Raw genomic sequence first — 19266 nt, 5'->3', positions numbered from 1 at the left:
AGATACTATGATAAGGATGTCTATATACTCGTGCTTTCACTATTTTATTATTCATGCCTTTCCATGCTGCCCGAGGAAAAATGTTTTAATTAAACAATTTCCTACAATTGAGATAATGCAGGTAACATCTAGCATGATTTAAGTCTATATACCACTGCATTAAGTGGCAGTGACTTTAGTGTGGTATTTTGCTGTTAACTATTAAACTAAATTGCTTCTTAGTGTCCTTTTTAATGTTAAAAATATTAAATACCATGAGATAAATTTTGCTTGAGTTTGGTTTTAAACATTATTTACCAACCATAAATAATAACTGTGTCCCAAACACTATTCTTATTTCTTTACATGTATCAGGTCACTTAATCCCCACAACAACTAGATAAAGGGACATGCTATTTAACTGCCATTTTCCAGATGAGGTAACCACATATAGAGGGATTAAAGAACTTCCTCAATTTCACATGGCTGATATGTGGTGAATTTGGATTCAAACCTGGGCATCATATTTCAAAGTTCGTGCTCTTAACCATGTTACAGTTTCACTCTTAACAGGAGTTGCATAAGGTTTAATTAATATTTGATCTATGTGAGGAAGATGAAAAGTGCTCTAAATGATCACACAGTTTTGTATTATCTATTCAGTTTCAAATGAATGAGTGAACCAGGGCACAAGTGCAGTAATTTGTTTAAGTAAGTCAGAAAAACAATGTAAATATTATTCACTTAAGTTGCAGGCATTGAGAAAAGGTTGCTTAAATTGGGGATCCTAGATGGCAGTCCTAGAGGAGATTTTGAAGGAAAAATAATGACTAAGACAGGTTTACTCTTGGAAGGGGAGAGAATCCCACCACAAAATAAGAAAAGATCATTATCTGGTTAAGAATCTTTAATACCAAGGTTTAATCTAGGGATGCTCAAAGAAATCCATAACTAAAGCATTGCATTATGTAAGTATACATTTTAAATAATATTTCTTTTTTTTTTAATTTTTATTTATTTATGATAGTCACACAGAGAGAAAGAGAGAGAGGCAGAGACACAGGCAGAGGGAGAAGCAGGCTCCATGCACCGGGAGCCCGATATGGGATTCGATCCCGGGTCTCCAGGATCGCGCCCTGGGCCAAAAGCAGGCGCCAAACCGCTGCGCCACCCAGGGATCCCTAAATAATATTTCTTAAAGTGGGATTGTATTATTTCAATTTAACTTAAAGTATGATGGAAATTTTCTTTAATCCTATTATGTTGATTTTCCATCAATAACTTCAACAGAAAAAGGAACACAAGTGTACCTGGAGGCAGATGCAATGATTGCTCCTAGAATCTAGCAAATACCACAGGTCATTTTACCTCCTGCTGCTGTGGCTAGATCCCAAATCCTGCTACAATGAGTTTACTCTCTTTGTGCCTCAATTTCTCAGTCTTCTTATACCAATGAGATTATTTGCAAAACTTAGAACATGCTCGTTATGAACTGCAAACACCTTGTAAGAAGCCCACTTGGTATGTGTAAAGATTTCTATTGACCTGTGCATATAACCCCCCAAATATGAAAAAAAGGAAAAAAAGAAGAAAGAGGGAAAGCAAAAAACTAATCTAGCCATTTCTAGCTCTTATCAGGGCACTAACTGTCAACTTGACAATGTAGTAAGTTACTACTTCAGAGCTATTAAGGTTAACTACAGAAAATTTTTTAGCCATCTTATTCATTTTTAATTTAATTTTTATTCAGGTATAATTAACATAGAGTGTTATACTAGGTTCCAGATGTACAATATAATGACTCACCAATTCTATATATGACTCAGTGCTCATTAGCATAAGTGTGCCCTTAATCCCCTTTATTTCACCCATCCTTCCTCCCCTCTGGCAATCACTAGTTTGCTCTCCATATTTAAGAGCGTTTTTCTGTCTGTCTCTTTTTTTCTTTGTTCATTTATTTGGTTTCTTATATTCCACATAGGAGTGAAATTATAGGATATTTGTCTTTCTTGAGCTGACTTATTTTACTTAGCATTATACCCTCTAGGTCCATTTATGTTTTTGCTCATAATAAGATCTCATTCTTTTTTATGGCTAATATGCCACTGTATATATACATAACATCTTCTACCCAAAATGGTGAAACAAAAAAGGCAAATTTGTATGAAAGTCATTTAAGTCAAATATCCCTAAGTCTCCCAGACTACTCCCTTTCATAGAATCCCCAATTCCTTTAGGTTCTAGTCCCCATTCCACCATGTATAGTAAGTCCAGTGTCCTGATATTGCTGCGGATTCTCAGAGCAGAGCAGAATGGGAATCTAGAGGAAAAGTAAAACCTCCTCTACCTCTTCCTTTTTATTACGTCCTCTGCTTAATTCATGATTGCTACTCACTCTCTAGGTTTCCCCTAGCTAGCCTCTTTCCTAATGATTTTGCCACAACTTAGATTTGCCCAAACTAAAAGCAACACAAGGATATTATGTGTCAAAAGTTTAATTGAATATTTAATGACAAAAAAACAATAATTATACCATATAATGGGAAATAACTTTACATTTTATGCCATACATTATTACTGTTTCAAAAAAGGCACCCCCAGTTGACTATGGGATATCTCTTACTAAAAAAAAATCCATCCTTACTTAGACTTTTCTCCACTCTGCTGGGGTCCTCTTCTCATGAAAACCATATTCTCTTTTTTCCAGTTTCAGGGACAACCAAAGAAAGAGCACACATCTTTAAAATGTGGTTTTCTCTAAATTGTCAAAGATCAAATTCTTAGACCTCCATCACCCATAATTTTTGCAAATAGAATACTGGAAAGCATAAAGTAGTGAGTTCAATGCATATTAAAATTTACTTTCTTTCTTCTTCAAAACAAATGTAAGTTATATAGATGTTTTTCTTTATACTAGAATATAAGAACATTTGAAAATTCTGGAGGAACTCTCCAGATGCTCATGTGCAAACACACACAGTATCCTGTGGTGGGAAAACCATCTTTCTTCTGTAGAAAAAAAAGCACAATATTTGAGAAAAGATAAATCTGGGTTCATACCCAGCCTTTGTCACTTGCTTGCTATATAGCCTTATTTAAACTCCTAATATCATTGACTCTCAGGTAGATAAACCTCTTTCTCACCGTGTTGGTCTGAAGATTTAAAAAGACAATGTATGATAAGTGATTTTCCTAAGGAATTTGAGCAATAATTATTAGTCATCTTCAGCCTTTAGGAGAAAAAGTATTAAAATGAGTTGTGTTTGTATTTTTTTTCAAAGTGATTTTCCTTTCTTCTTTGTTCTTTTTAAGTTCCTTTGATCAAGCCCATTGCAAAATACTACTAGAAATTTCTTAGTAATCCTAGACCTTGCTTTTGAAAATATTATGCCTCATTCCACAGGATGGATAACAATTTCAAAAAACCTGAAATTCACAAATAAGGGTAAAGATGAATCCAAACTGTTTTGTAATGTATGGTCAGCAGACCAGAATCCATTTGTGGTAATCATTTATATCCAACTACTGGATCCCACCAGCCAAATATGAATTGAAGTGTTCTGAAATATCTATAAGGCAATACAGTGAGGCTAAAAAGACATATTGGCTTGGCTCTGGGCTGTTATTTGCCAAGAAAAGCTGCTGTAGAGGCTACTTTTGTGAATTTTTTAAAGCCTTCATGCTTTATCTTGACCAAAATTTATGATCTACATGTGCCAACTGGAATGGCCAAAAATTCCAGAACATTTAGTAAATAAAATAAAAACCCAAAAGTATTCACAGATGTTTAATATCAAATATAAAATAAGTGTGGCTGATACTAATATTTTTAGTTGGACAAAGAATTCTATTAAAACTTTAATTTCAAAAGTGCTGATTATATAAATTGTAAAACCTGCACATAAAGGAATATTTTGCATTGATTAAAAAGAGCATTAGAAATATAAAAGCTAATAGAGAAATTTCTTCAAAATATGTTAATAAAAAAAGCAAGTGCAAAGCATTGGGTATAATACTCTCATATAAATTTTCCAAAATTTAGTTAAATATATAAAGTAAAGGAGAATTTTATAATATTTGAAATTTTATCTTGTGCCACTATTTTTAAATAAAATAAAAATTCATCAGAACTGAACTATTATAGATATTGTTACACCGTAAATCAAATGGAGTTTCTCATACTGGAAACTAAGAGTAATGAGGAATTGGATAGCTTGTGGAAACTACTGATTCAGTAACTTTCACAAAGAATTTGTGTAATTCACATAAGGGAGGGCCCTCCTAGAACCGACCAAAAAAGAAAGAAATATCAAGAGCTAAGATTTAAATTATAGAGCTCTCATAATTTCACCAAATACACAGAGATAAATTAAAATTTCTATTCCAATTTACATATTCAATATTTTCCAGAAGTGAAAGCTTCAATATTGTTCTTTTTAAAATTATATTTATTTATTTATTTGTGAGAGAGAGAGAGAGAGCACAAACTTGGGGTCAGGGGACAGGGGCAGAGGGAGAGGAAGAAGCAGACTCCTCACTGAGTAGGGAGCTAGTCCTGGGGCTTGATCCCAGTACTCTGGAATCATGACCTGAGTAGAAGGCAGATCCTTAACTGCTTAACTGATTGAGCCACTCAGGCGTCCCTATTTTCACTCATTTTATAATGTAAATAAAAATTTTTTAACACTCCAAAAAATTTTTCTTTTCTGCAAACTAAGGAGAAAGTACCCTTCTCATACCACTACAAACAGTAGACATTATCAATAAAGAGCTTCCAAATCTTTAGTAAAGTGCTACTGAAATTAACATGGAATAATTATAAATCAAGATAACTTGACAATTGATTACAGAAAACTTCAAGATTTCCATGTTCATTGTCATCTTCTCCTTTGGATCATACCCTTCATTTATTTGTTTATTCACGCATGTTCAACAAAAAGTGAACAAAATAGAGTTCCTGACCTTAGTGAGAGAGAAAATACGCATATATCTAAAGCTAGAGACTGAGAGGTGATATCAAGTAAATTAAAAAGAGTGCAATATATACAAATATTGAATCATTATGTTGTACACCTAAAACTAATTATAATGGTATATTATAATGGTATATGTCAATTACATATCAATTTTAAAAAACAGGAAAAAAATTTAAAAGAGTAAAAATATCACTTCTAGTCAAGAAGGGACCAGGTTTACCCTCAAATCTCTAACTTGAAATAACAACAACAGAAAAAGAAACAGACAAAATATATATGTAACAATGATTTTCAAAAGACTGGACATTAGGCAAAGAAGGGCAGTGATCCCAGAGAGACAAAAAACAAACTAGGTAATTAGTATGATTGTCCCAGATATGTGGCCTTGAGAGATTTTCAGACCACAGAACAGAGAGAAGGAGCCCAAGCAGAGCCTGGTGGACAGCCTGGCTAAAGATGCAGCTGAGAATCTAGGGATAGCAACTAGTCTAGACAGTTTGTAAGATAGAGTAGTGGAGAAGGAAATGCCAAACAGAGAGAGACTCTGAAAATCTGCAGAGGGTCCTCATTTAGTACTAATCAGTACATGCATGGAAGGAAACTACCTGAGTCTAAAAAAAGAGCCATCACAAAAGATCACAGGAAATAATCCAGCATGCACACGGTGCTGGAAACAGTGTTTGTCACCACCAGCCAGACTTGGAAACGTCATAATTCATGAAACATTGGATAGAGTTTTCAAAAGAAATTCACCTCATTGGTGAGAAATAAATAGCCCTCCCTAAATTTTGTGCTAGCCCTGCATTACAAAATCTTAAGAGAAAGGTGCAAAAAGATCAGGCTGTAATTTAACTGTAAATTTTTAGAAAATTTCTAAAGTTAAATTTTACTTTAACAAGTAATTTAACTGCTGCCACAACAAAACTCAAGAACACTGACAGGAATATAAAAATATCCAGCACCCAACAATATAAAATCACGATGTCTAGCATCCAGTCAAACATTACCAATTATGCAAATAAGCAGGAAAATATAAATCATAATGATAAGAAAAATCGTTCACAGTCAACTCAGGATTAGCCCACATGTCAGAATTAGCAAACAAAAACATTAAAAATGGTATTATACTTGCATTTCACACACACAAATGTAAGTAAAGACATAGAAGATTTTTAAAAATCTAACATCTGGATGAAAATACAATGTCGAAGATAAAATAAACAGTAGGTAGGATTCATGACAAATTAGAACCTGCAGAGGAAGAGTGATGAATTTAATTAAAGTATAGTAGAAACTATCCAAAATAAAATACACTAAGAAAAAATAATTTAGAAAATAATAATAGTAGTAGTAAGCTGTGGGACAACATCAAGTGGCCTAATATGCATGTAATTGAATTATCTGAAGAAATGAAGAGAGAGTACAGGACACAAAAAATAATAGCTGAAAATTTCTAAAGTTAATGAAAATTAAAATCCAACAGATTTAAGAAGTTCAATGAACTATAAGTACAAGAAACATGAAGAAAATTACACAAAGGTACATTACAATCAAATTCCTCAGAATCAGTGATAAAAAGAAAATCTTAAAGCTGCAAGAAGAAAATAAACATTATATAAATAAAAACAAAATAATGATGATAGATTTTCTTTAGTATATAATGCAAGCATGAAGACAATAGGATAACTACTGAAGGAGAAAATCAAATTGTCAAGTTAGAAATCTCTACCCTCCAAAAAATGTTAAGTGACAACAACAGAAAGATGTTTTTAGACATAAGAAGGCAAAAGAATTCATTGCCAGCAGACCCACAGTATCAGAAATGTTAAAGGAACTCCTTCAGACAGAAAGAAAATAATGCCAGATGGAAATATGGATCTACACAAAGGAAATGATAATATGTGTATAATGTATGAAATAGTTTTCTTAATATTTAAAGGTCTGACTTAATATTTAAATATTAAATTTAAACCAAAATAACAACAATGTATTCTAGTGTTTATAACATATGCATAGCAAAATGCATGATCTCCAAAAGTATAAAGATGGGAGAAATGGAACTAATTCTATTGTAAAGTTCTTATACTATATATACATTAAGTGGTACAATATCACTCAAACTATGATAACTTAAAAATGTGTAAAATAAATCCTAAAGCAATCACTAAAAAGAAAACTGTAGCTAATAAGCTAAGAAAGAATATAAAATGAAATTATAAGAAATGTTCAGTTCATTCAAAAGACAGTTGAAGATGTACAAAAGGGGAATGAAGAAAAGATAGGATGAGAAAACAAATGTCAAGAAACAAGATGGAAACCTAAGTACATTAATAATCACATTAAGTGTAAAGGATCTAAACCCCCCAATTAAAAGGCAGATGTTCAAACTGGATTTAAAAATATGACTCAGCTATATACTACCCATGAGAAACATATTTTAGATATAAAGACACAAGCAGGTTAAAAGTAAAAGGATGGAAAATTATATACACTAACCAAAAAGAAAAAAAAAGCTGAAGTATCTTTATGAATAAAAGACAAAATATATTTAGAGCTAAAAATATTGGCAGGGATAAAGAGGGTTATTTTATAATGCTAAAGAGTGTACTATTTCAGGAAGACATAGCAATCCTAAATGTTTTTGCACGTAATAACAGCTTCAAAACACATGAAGAGAAAACTGAAAAAGGTGTAAGGAAAAGTAGACAAATCATAATAATAGTTGGATATCCTTTAAATGAAAGGTAAACAGGGGAAAAGAAATAATATAAATAAGAGAAGAAATCAATGAAATAAAAAACATAAAACCAGTAAAATAAAGAAACTCAATAAAATCAAAAGATAATCCCTTGAGACAACCAATAAATTCAATAAAACTCTAGCCAGATTGACCAGGAAAAAAACAAAGAGATATTAATTGTCAAGATCAAAATGAGAGACATGATATTACTAGAGATTTCACAAATAGCAAAAGGAAGGAAAGAGAAAATTATGAACAACTGTATGCACAGAAATCAGACAATGTTGAACAAATTTCATGAAAGGTACCAACTACAAAACTCACTCAAGAAAAAGAAATAAGCTCTATAAATCTGAATATTCAATACTGTGAAGATATCTACCCTCTCCAAATTAATCTATACATTTTCTGTGCTCCAATAAAAATATCAGTTTTTTTAAGAAATTGATAAGCTGTTTATAAAATTCATATAGAAACATAAAGAACCTAGAATATCCAAAAACAACATTGAAAAGGAAGAACAAAGTAGAAATACTAACTCTACTTGATTTTTATTTCAAAACATATTATAATGCTACTATTAGGATCAGCTTCATGGAGTTGCACCAGATTGCACTCTTAGGAGAGTCCTCTGCTGGAAATAATGCTCTGCTGTTACTGCCTTGAAATCCTTAATAATTTTTTAACAAAGGAACTCATATTTTCATTTTATACTGAGCCCCACAAATGTAGCTGCTCCACCTACAGAAATCAAGACAGTGTGGTATTTATGTAAAAATAGAAAAGTCATTAAATCAGTGTAGAGTCCAGAAATAAACCCCACCCACAACCACTTTTGACAAAGGTACAAAAGCACTTTAGTGGAGAAAGGATAGCTTTTTTAAACAAAGAATGCTAAAAAAAAAAAAAATTGGACATTGATATGCCAAATAAATGAATTTTGATCCAACTCATACTACATGCAAAATTAACACAAATAAGCATAGTCATAATGTAAAACCTAAAATCATAAAATCTCTAGAAAAGAAGTTCAGAGAAAATCTGTATAACCTTCAATCAAGCAAAGATTTCTTAATAACAACACAAAAAACACCCATAAAAGAAAAAAAATTGATAAAGAAGACTTCACCAAAACTAAAAATCTTCCCTCTTTGGAAAAAAATGAGTCCAGAGGAATAGTTAAGATGGCAGACTAATAGGGGGACGCTGTGTTTGCCTTGATGCTCAAACTCTGCTAGATCAAGATCAAATCATTTTGCAATACTAGGAAATCAACCTGAGGATTAAGAAAACATCTGCCCAATTGAAGGAAGAGAACATGGCAGATGTGAGGTTCAGAGACATCAATTGGGACACAGAAAAGTGACAGTGGTGCCACAGAGGGGTGGGAGCCCTGTGTGGGGAAAGAAGTCAGGGAAAGAGGGAGATAATGGAAGAGAGAGCAGCAAGTAGGGCAAGAGCTGTAGTGTGAGGACCCCTTGGGTTGCACAGGGAGAGAATTTTCCCCTTCCTGGAGGCCTGCCAGCACCACTGGGCAGCTGTTCACAAGAGGGGACAGACATGCACACTCAGGGCAGTAATCTGGTCACAGTTTTTTGTGGTGCTTTCCCATAGACTCCAGGCATCTGCACAAGCATACATCTGCTTTCCTGGGACATAATGGTGCAGATCAGGGTGCTGAGAGACTCTCCTCTGATGGAGGGGAAAGTCTCCCTGAACCCTGCCAGGTTCTTTAAGATTTAAAGTTTTGAATCCAAGCCACTGGCCAGAAATAAAACAAAGGATAACTCGCACTGGGTGTGCCAATGGGCTGGACACAGACAGATTGAAGGCAGAGATCTGCCAAAAGCCTAGGACAGAAGAGGGGAGACTGTTCACTTTTCTCCTGAACAGCTGTGGCCTTGTAAGTTCCCCTCCCCAGGGATGAGAGATGACACCATCTTCCACCCCCACCCACCAGCACCGAGGGACTTCAGAGAGAAATACACATCTCCAGTGGGAGCTGGAGTCACCTACACCAAAGTGTACCACCCTGCACCCAGCAGGGGCATCTTTACTAAGGCAGGTCTGACTATAAACCAGGGCAGCAGGCCTCTCCCTCAGAAAGCCAACACAATCACATCTCCTGATCATAGAGTGCTCCAAAGTGTCTGCTTCAGATCCAGTGGAAATAGGACCAGGCTTTCTTTACATATATATTTTCCCCCCTTTGGAATTGGGCTTATAGTTTTTTAGTTCATTTGTTGGTTTGTTTGTTTCCTTTTCTCATGTTTCAGTTCATACTTTTGTTTATTTTTTCCTTCTTTCTTTTTCTTTGGAGTCAGCCTTATAGTTTTTTGCCTGTTTGCTAGCTTTTTTATTTCTTTTCCTTTTCTATTTCCTTAGATCAAGGTTTTTTTTTTCCTTTTTAAAAATCAGGCTTATCTTAACAAACAAACCAAATCATACATAGTTAAACAAATCAATCATACATAAATCATGCCCCACTGCAAGCAAGGAGGAACTCTGCAAAAGACTGACCTGTGGGGAAGAGCAAAAAAAACACAATAGCAGAGTGCACATAGCATACACCAGAAACACTTCCTGAAGTGCCAGGCTCTGGACAGTATATGACCCTTTCTTAATATGGTAGTACTCTCAGCAGCAGTAAACATAACAAGTTTTCTTAACATGCAAAAGACAGAAACCTAGACATAATGACAAGATGGAGGAATTCTCTCCAAAAGATCAAGAAGAAACCACAGCCAGGGATTTGCTCAAAACAGATATTAGCAAGATATCTGAACAAGAATTTAGAACAACAATAATAAGGATACTAGTTGGACATGAAAGAAGCATAGAACACATCAGAGAAACCCTGGCTGTGGAGATAAAAGACCTAAAAAATAGTCAGGCTTAAATAAAAAAATGCTATAACTGAATGCAAAACTGATTAGACTTAATCACAATGAGAATGGAAGAAGTAGAAGAACAAATAGGTGATATAGAAGATAAAATTATGGTAAATAATGACGCTGAAAAGAATAGGGAAAGAAAACTATTAGATCATGAATATAGACTTAGAGAACTCAGCAATTCCACCCAGTACAATATTTATCCATTTCATAGGACTCCCAGAAGAACAGCAGGAAGGGGGGGCAGAAGGCTTATTTGAACAAATTATAGCTGAGAACTTCCTTAATCTGGGAAAGAAAACAGGCATTCAAGACCAATAGACACAGAAAGGTCCTCTCAAAATCAACAAAAATAGGTTAACAAGAGGACATAGCATAGTGAAATTTGCAAAATGCAAGGATAAAAAGAGAATTCTAAAAGGAGCTAGAGACAAAGATCCTTAACCTACAAGGGTAGATACATAAGATTAGTAGCAGACTGGTCACACAACTTGGCAGGCCAGAAGAAAGTGGCTTGATATATTCAACATGCTAAATGGGAAAAATATGAAGCCAATAATACTATATCCAACAAGGCTGTCATTCAGAATAGGAGAGATAAAGAGATTCCAAGACAAGAAAAAACTAAAGCAGTTCATTAACATTAAACCAGCCCTATAAGAAATATTAAAGAGGACCTTTGGGCAGGAGAGCCCAAAAGCAACAAATATAAGAAAAGAGATAATCTACAGGAACAGCAACTTCCAGATAATACAGTGACACTAAAGTCATATCTATCAATAATTACTCTGAATGTAAATGGGCTAACTGCTCCAAACAAAAGACACAAAGTATCAGAATGGATTAAAAAATAAGACCTATTGATATGCTGCTTATAAAAGATTCATTTTAGACCCCAAGACACCTCCAGATTGAAAGTGAAGGGGTTGAAACCATCTATCCTGCTAATGGACATCAAAAGAAATCTGAAGTAGCCATCCTTATATCAGACAAACTAGATTTTAAACCAAAAACTTTAATAAGAGATGAATAAGAGCATTATATCATAATGAAGGTGTCCATCTAACAAGAATATCTAATAACGATATTTATGCCCTGACTTGGGAGTAGCCAAATATATAAATCAATTATAACAAACATAAAGAAACTCATTGTTAATAATACAATAATAGCAAGGGATTTTAGTACCCCACTCAAAGCAATGGACATATCATCTAAGCAAATCAACAAGGAAACAATGGCTTTAAATAATACACTGGACCAGATGGACTTAACAGAGAGATTCAGAATATTTCATCCTAAAGCATTCTGTATTCAAAAGAATACACATTCCTTTGAGAGCACATGGAACATTCTCCAGAATAGATCACATACTGGGTCACAAGTCAAGCAACAACAAGTACAAAAAGATTGAGATCATACCATGCATATTTTCAGACCACAATACTATGAAATTTGACAAGAAAAAATGTGGAAAAAACACAAATATATAGAGGTTAAAGAACATCCTACTAAAGAATGAATGGGTTAGCCAGGAAATCACATAGAAGCAAATGAAAATGAAAACAGGACATTCCAAAACCTTGGAATACAGCAAAGGCTGTCATAAGAGGAAAGTACATAGCAATATAGGCCTAACTCAAAAAGCAAGAAAAGTTTCAAATATACAACCTAATCTTATACCTAAAAGAGATGGAAAAAGAACTGCAAATAAAGCCTAAAACCAGCAGAAGAGAAATAATTACAATTAGAGCAGAAATAAGTGATGATATAAAGGGGTGCCTGGATGGCTCATTCAGTTAAGCAGCCAACTCTTGGTTTCAGGTCAGGTACTGATATCAAAATCATGAGGTCAAGCCCCACATCAGGCTCTGCACTTAGCTCAGAGTCTGCTTGGGACTCTCTCTCCCTTTCCCTCTGCCCTTTCCCTCCTGCTCTCTCTCTCTTTATAAAATAAATAAAAATAAAGTCTTTTTAATATAGAAATTTAAAAAAAAACAGTAGATCAATGAAACTAGGAGGTATTTCTTTAAAAGAATGAACAAAATTGATAAACCCCTAGCCAGACTTGTCAAAAAGAAAGGAGAAAGTACAAAAATAAATAAAATCACAAATGAAAGAAGGGAGATCACAGTCAATACCACAGAAATTCAAACAATTATAAGAGAATATTATGAAAAATTATATGCAAATAAATTGGGCAATCTGGAAGAAATGGATAAATTCCTAGAAACATACAAACTACCAAAACTGAAACAGGAAGAAATAGAAAACCTGAACAGACCCATAACAAGCAAAGAAATTGAATCAGTAATCAAAAATCTCCCAACAAATAAGAGTTCAGTGCTAGATGGCTTCCCAGGGGATTTCTACCAAATATTTAAAGAAGAATCAATACTTATTCTTCTGAAGCTGTTCCAAAAAAATAGAAATGGAAGGAAAACTTCCAAACTCATTCTATGAGGCCAGGATTCCAAATTTTGATTCCAAAATCAAATCAATCAATGCTATACACCACATTAATAAAAGAAAGGATAAGAACCATTTGACCCTCTCAATAGATGTAGAAAAGGCATTTGACAAAATACAGCATCCTTTCTTGATAAAAACCCTCAAGAAAGTAGGGATAGAAGGAACATATTTCAACATCATAAAGGCCATATATGAAAGACCCACAGCTATAATCATCCTCAATGGGGATAAATTGAGAGCTTTTCCCCTAAGGTCAGGAACACAACAGGGATGTCCACTCTCACTGTTGTTGTTCAGCATAGTACTGGAAGTCCTACCCTTAGAAATCAGACTACAAAAAGAAATAAAAGGCATCCAAATCAGAAGGGAGGAAGTCTAACTTTCACTCTTCACCATGATGTGATATCCTATGTAGAAAGCCTGAAAGACTCCACCAAAAAATTGCTAGAACTGATATACAAGCTCTGCAAAGTCTCAGGATACAAAATCAATACACAGAAATCCGTTGCATTTCTATACACCAATAACGCAGAAGCAGAAAGAGAAACCAAGGAGTCAATCCCATTTACAATTGTAAAAAAAAACCCATAAGATACCTGGAATAAACCTAAGCAAAGAGGTAAAAGTTCTGTACACTGAAAACTATAGAACACTTAAGAAAGAAACTGAAGACACAAGGAGATGGAAAAACATTCCATGCGAGTGGATTGGGAGAACAAATATGGTTTAAATGTCTATACTATCCAAAGCAATTTACACATTCAATGCAATCTCCAACTAAAAAACACCAGTATTTTTCACAGAACAAGAACAAACAATCCTAATATTTGTATGGAACCAGAAAATACCACAAATAGCCAACCAAAGTTGGAGGCATCACAATTCTAGACTCCAAGCTGTATTACAAAGCTGTAATCAAGACAGTATGGTACTGGGGAAAAAAATACACATATATAAATGGAACAGAACAGAGAATCCAGAAATGGACCCATAACTATATGGTCAACTAATCTTCAACAAAGCATGAAAGAATATCCAATGAAAAAAAGAGTCTCTTTAACATGCGATGTTGGGAAAACTGGACAGCAATATGCAGGAGAATGAAACTGAACCACTTTCTTATATCATACACAGAAATAAATTCAAAATAAATGAAAAACCTAAATGTGAGACAAGAAACCATCAGAATCCTAGAGGAGAAAATAGGCAGCACCTTCTGTGACCTCAGCCACACGCAGGAATTTCTTACTCAACAGGTCTCCAAAGGCAAGGGAAACAAAAGCAAAAAGGATCTACTAGGATTTCATCAAGATAAAAAGCTTCTGCACAGTGAAAAAACAATCAACAAAACTAAAAAGCAACTAACACAGATGGAAGGAGAGAAGATATTTGCAAATGGAATAACAGATAAAGGGCTAGTATCCATAATCTATAAAGAAGGCACCAAAATCAACACCCCAAAAATAAATAATCCAGTCAAGAAATGACTAGAAGACATGAACAGACATTTCTCCAAAGAAGACACACAAATGGCTAACAGACACATGAAAAAATGCTCAACATCACCCATCATCAGGAAAATATAAATCACAACCACAATAAGATATCACCTCATACCAGTAAGAATAGCTAAAATTAACAACTCAGGAAATAACAAATGTTGGCAAGGATGTGGAGAAAGGGGAACCCTTTTGCCATGTCAGTGGGAATGCAAACTGGTGCAGCTACTCTGGAAAACAATATGGAGTCCTCAAAAAGTTAAAACAGAACCACCCTATAACCTAGCAACTGCACTAGGTAGGTATTCATCCAAAGGACACAAAAATGCTGATCCGAAGGGGCACATGCAGCCCAATGTTTATAACAGCACTATCAATAATAGCCAAATTATGAAAAGAGCACAAATGTCCATTGACTGATGAATGGATAAAGAAATTATGATATCTATATGCAATGGAATATTACTCAGGGGGAAAAAAGGAATGAAATCTTGCCATTTGCAACAACCTGGATGGAGCTAGAGTGTATTATGCTAAGCAAAATAAGTCAGTCAGAGAAAGGTAAATATCATTTGATTTCACTTATGTGTGTTATTTAAGAAACCAAGTAGATGAATACAGAGGAAGGGAAGGAAAAATGAAATAATATAAAACCAGAGAAGGAGGTAAACCATAAGAGACTCTTAACTATTCAGAACAAATGGAGGGTTGCTGGAAGAAAGGCCAGTGGGGGGATGGGCTAAATGGGTGAAGGGCACTTGTTGAGATGAGCACTGAATGTTATTTTTTTTTAAGATTTTATTTATTTATTTATTCATGAGGAGACCCACACACAGAGATTGAGAGAGAGAGAGAGAGAGAGAGAGGCAGAGACACAGGCAGAGAGAGAAGCAGGCTCCATGCAGGGAGCCCAACGCGGGACACCATCCCAGGTCTCTAGGATCACACCCTGGGCTGAAGGCAGCACTAAACCATTGAGCCATCCAGGCTGCCCAGCATTGAGTGTTATATGTAAGTGATGAATCACTTAATTATATGAAAGAAAGAAGGAAGGAAGGAAGGAAGGAAGGAAGAGAGAGAGAGAGAGAGAAAGGAAGGAAGGAAGGAAGGAAGGAAGGAAGGAAGGAAGGAAGGAAGGAAGGAAGGAAGGAGAAAAGAAAAGAAAAGAAAAAAAAGAAAAGAAAAGAAAAGAAAAGAAAGAAAAGAAAAGAAAGAAAAGAAAAGAAAAGAAAAGAAAAGAAAAGAAAAGAAAAGAAAAGAAAAGAAAAGAAAGAAAAGAAAAGAAAAGAAAAGAAAAGAAAAGAAAAGAAAAGAAAAGAAAAGAAAGAAAAGAAAAGAAAAAAGAAAAAGGGAGAATATGAAGTCACAGACTGGGAGAAGATATTTGCAAAGTGTAAATCTGATAAAGGATTTGTATCTTTATATATATAAACTCTCAAAAATCAACAACAAAACACAATTCAATTAAAAATTGGCCAACTATTTGAATGAAAACTTCTCCAAAGAAGATTTATGAATGTCAGAGTAACACATGAAAAGATACAATATATCATTAGGGATATGCAAATTAAAGCCACTATGCATGGCTAAAATGAAAAAAACTAAAAAAAAAATAATAATAAAATAAAATGAAATGAAAAAGACTGACTACCAAGAATTGGCAAAGTGTGGAGGATTTGGAATTTGTGTATCCTATTGTTGGTAATGTAAAATGGGACAACTAGGGATGCCTGGGTGGCTCAGTTGGTTAGGCATCTGCCTTTGGCTTAGGTCATGATCTCAGGGTTCTGGGATCAAAGCCCCAATTGAGCTCCCTGCTCAACAAGGAGTCCACTTCTCCCTCTCTCTGTACCCTGAGCTCCCTGCTCAACAAGGAGTCTGCTTCTCCCTCTCCCTCTACCCCTCCCTCTTGCTGTGGGTTCTCTCTCTCTCAAATAAATAAAATCTTTTTTAAAATTTAAAAATAAATAAAATGGTTTTTCTTTTTAATTAAATATATGCCTATATATGTTCTAGCATTCCACTCAGGTATTTACTCAAGATAAAAGGAAAAGCAGATGTCCACACAAAGACTTACATAAGACTCTTCACTGTAGGTTTATTTGTAATTTCCGAAAAATAGAAAAAAAACAAATGTTTATCAACTTGTGAATATAAACCAAATTGAGATATATCCATATACTAGAACACCATTCTGTAATAAAAAGAACTCCTAATACAACACACAACATGGATAAATTCTCAAAACCACTGTAAAAAGTTTAAAAAGTTGGCCACAAAAGACTAACATAAAATTCTAGAAAAGGTAAAAAAGATCAGCCACAGAAAACAGAACAATGGTTGCCGGGGTCCAGGATGTGGTACAAAGGAGGAATGAAGGAACTTTTTTCATAATAGAAATGTTCTATAACATGAGTTTGGTAATAGTCACATGACTATATACACGTATTGAAAGTCATTGTATTATACTTTTCAAATTACTAGTTTCATTTCATGTAAATTATATTGCAATGAAGCTGATAGTTGTTTTTTTTTTTTTTTTTATGATAGTAACAGAGAGAGAGAGAGAGGCAGAGACACAGGCAGAGGGAGAAGCAGGCTCCATGCACCGGGAGCCCGACGTGGGATTCGATCCTGGGTCTCCAGGATCACGCCCTGGGCCAAAGGCAGGCGCCAAACCGCTGCACCACCCAGGGATCCCCCTTTTTTTTTTTTTTAATTTATGATAGTAACAGAGAGAGAGAGAGAGGCAGAGACACAGGCAGAGGGAGAAGCATGATAGTTTTTTTAAGTAAGCTCTACACCCAATGTGGGGCTTGAACTCACAGCCCCAAGATCAAGAGTTGTATGCTCTATCAACTGAGCCAGTCAGGTACCCCAAAGCTAATAATTTTTTAAAATGGCTTATTAGAATGCTTCCCCTAAGAGATGATGCTATTGGCTCATGAGAAAAATACAAATAAATTTCTCTTTAAGTATGTGCCTGAAAACATTATCTTCAGAGCCTTACTTGATGTCTGATTGGAAGAGCAACATCTTATCCAGGCAAAGGTAATACATAGTTGCAGAATTTCATTTGACAGTCTCACCTTGTTTTTTTTTTTTTTATGATATGTTAAACTGTAGTGCACAAAACAGAAACAGTAAGTATCAATATCCTTTAATTACTATCCTTTCATGGATAACTCCTGGTTTTAGGCATGTAGAAAACCATCTCTCTACAAATCTTTACTAATGTCCCTGAAGTCTTGACAAGGCTCCTTGTCCCCCTGTGAAAGAGAGATCCAGGAGATGGTCTGCTATACTGAATACCTCAGAATCTACACATTAGATTTCTACACATTATTTATTTAGATAATCTACACATTATTTATCTGTCAAATAAAACGTTTTCATTAACAAACTTTGTGGAACTAGAATTTCAAATCTGTAAATCCTGGAAAGGAAGGGAGAACAAGAGGTGGGTTGGCGAATGGGGGGAGGGGGGCAGGTGTACCTGTTCCTTAATGTTATCTTATAGCACCTCCTGGTGTTTGGACACTGAAGGTTTAAATCTTGGATGGCCAAATTTTCATTTTTCTCTAAAACCAGAGAAACTCAGATGATTCTTTATTTAAAAGTAAAAATACACAATAAATGAATTCATAAATGAATTATAAATGAATTTATAAACTTACAAACTATTTACAGTGAAGTAAACTGAGAGATTCTTGGTTTGCATCTGCCACTTGTTTTCCAAAAGAAATAAAAATAATGCCTAGAGGATAGTCCTAACTTTAAAAAAGAAAACATAGCAGGAGGAACATAAAAAACACCTGAGGGGATGCCTGGGTGCTCAGTAGTTGTGTGTCTGCCTTCAGCTCAGGGCATGATCCCGGGGTCCTGGGATGGAGCCTGCTTCTCCCTCTGCCTATATGTCTCTCTGCCTCTCCCTGTGTGTCATTCATGGATAAATAAGTAGAACGTTAAAAAAAATTAGCAGAGTTTTTTAGCCATCCAGCTACCCTTAACCCCACATAGAGCACTTCACACTAAAAGAACTGAGCATTATATAGAAACACAAATGTGGCCTTGCCAACTTATAGCCCCCAAAGAGAGATGTGAGGGCATGTCTTACTTAAGTCGCTGTGTGGCTAGGTGCCAAATCTTCAGGTGTTTTGTCATGTTTTTATTCTTTGAAATTGATATGATGAGCCACCAAAACACAGTCTTCTTATAGCCGCAGCTCCACAACAGAGTGGGGTAAAAATAACCCTTGAGTCTAAAAGAGTTCATGATGATGGATGGGACAGCTGTTCCCATGCGTAGGTAATCAACCACTGACAACAGATGCTAACCCTGCTTGTGCCACACAAGCCAGCTTCTACAGCGATCGGACCCTCTATCTCAGTCAGGTTCTGAGCACTCATTAGGCATGGAGAAGAGTCAGGACCAGTTTTACCAGTAGGAAGTTCATCATTTGCCAGGGCTAACAAAAATGGTTTGCAAGGAAAAGAGCATGGAAATTCAGGCATGCTTACTTAATAAGAATGAGCTAAATTCGATGCCTCTTTCCTCGTGCCTATACCCCGAGCATTCCATTTTCACTAGACTTCTGTTAAGGTAATCAACCAAAGTAGGAAATGGAAAAAAACACACAGCGCATTTGTTGCATCTCAGTGACTCTGAAATAATTTGAAGGTAAGGGAGGCTGGAGGGATGAAAGC

The 19266-nt window shown here is 35.1% G+C and overlaps 1 long non-coding RNA gene across 4 annotated transcripts in view; it reads right to left on the bottom strand.

Annotated features, from left to right (window-relative positions):
• LOC140604803 (uncharacterized) overlaps positions 1-19266 on the bottom strand; it is a 135034-nt gene that overhangs the window by 20696 nt on the left and 95072 nt on the right. For 2 of the 4 annotated variants that reach the window (XR_012007619.1, XR_012007623.1), the window contains exon 1: positions 18057-18157. The exons of the other annotated variants lie outside the window; for them this stretch is intronic. This is a non-coding gene — a long non-coding RNA (uncharacterized lncRNA). Of the gene's footprint in view, positions 1-18056; positions 18158-19266 lie in introns of those variants that run through there. 4 annotated transcript variants of the gene reach the window in all.

The sequence above is a fragment of the Canis lupus genome, chromosome 15 (assembly GCF_048164855.1).
Source record: "Canis lupus baileyi chromosome 15, mCanLup2.hap1, whole genome shotgun sequence".
In the NCBI taxonomy this organism is placed as follows: Eukaryota; Metazoa; Chordata; class Mammalia; order Carnivora; family Canidae; genus Canis; species Canis lupus.
This window is presented reverse-complemented; position numbering and strand designations above follow the sequence as displayed.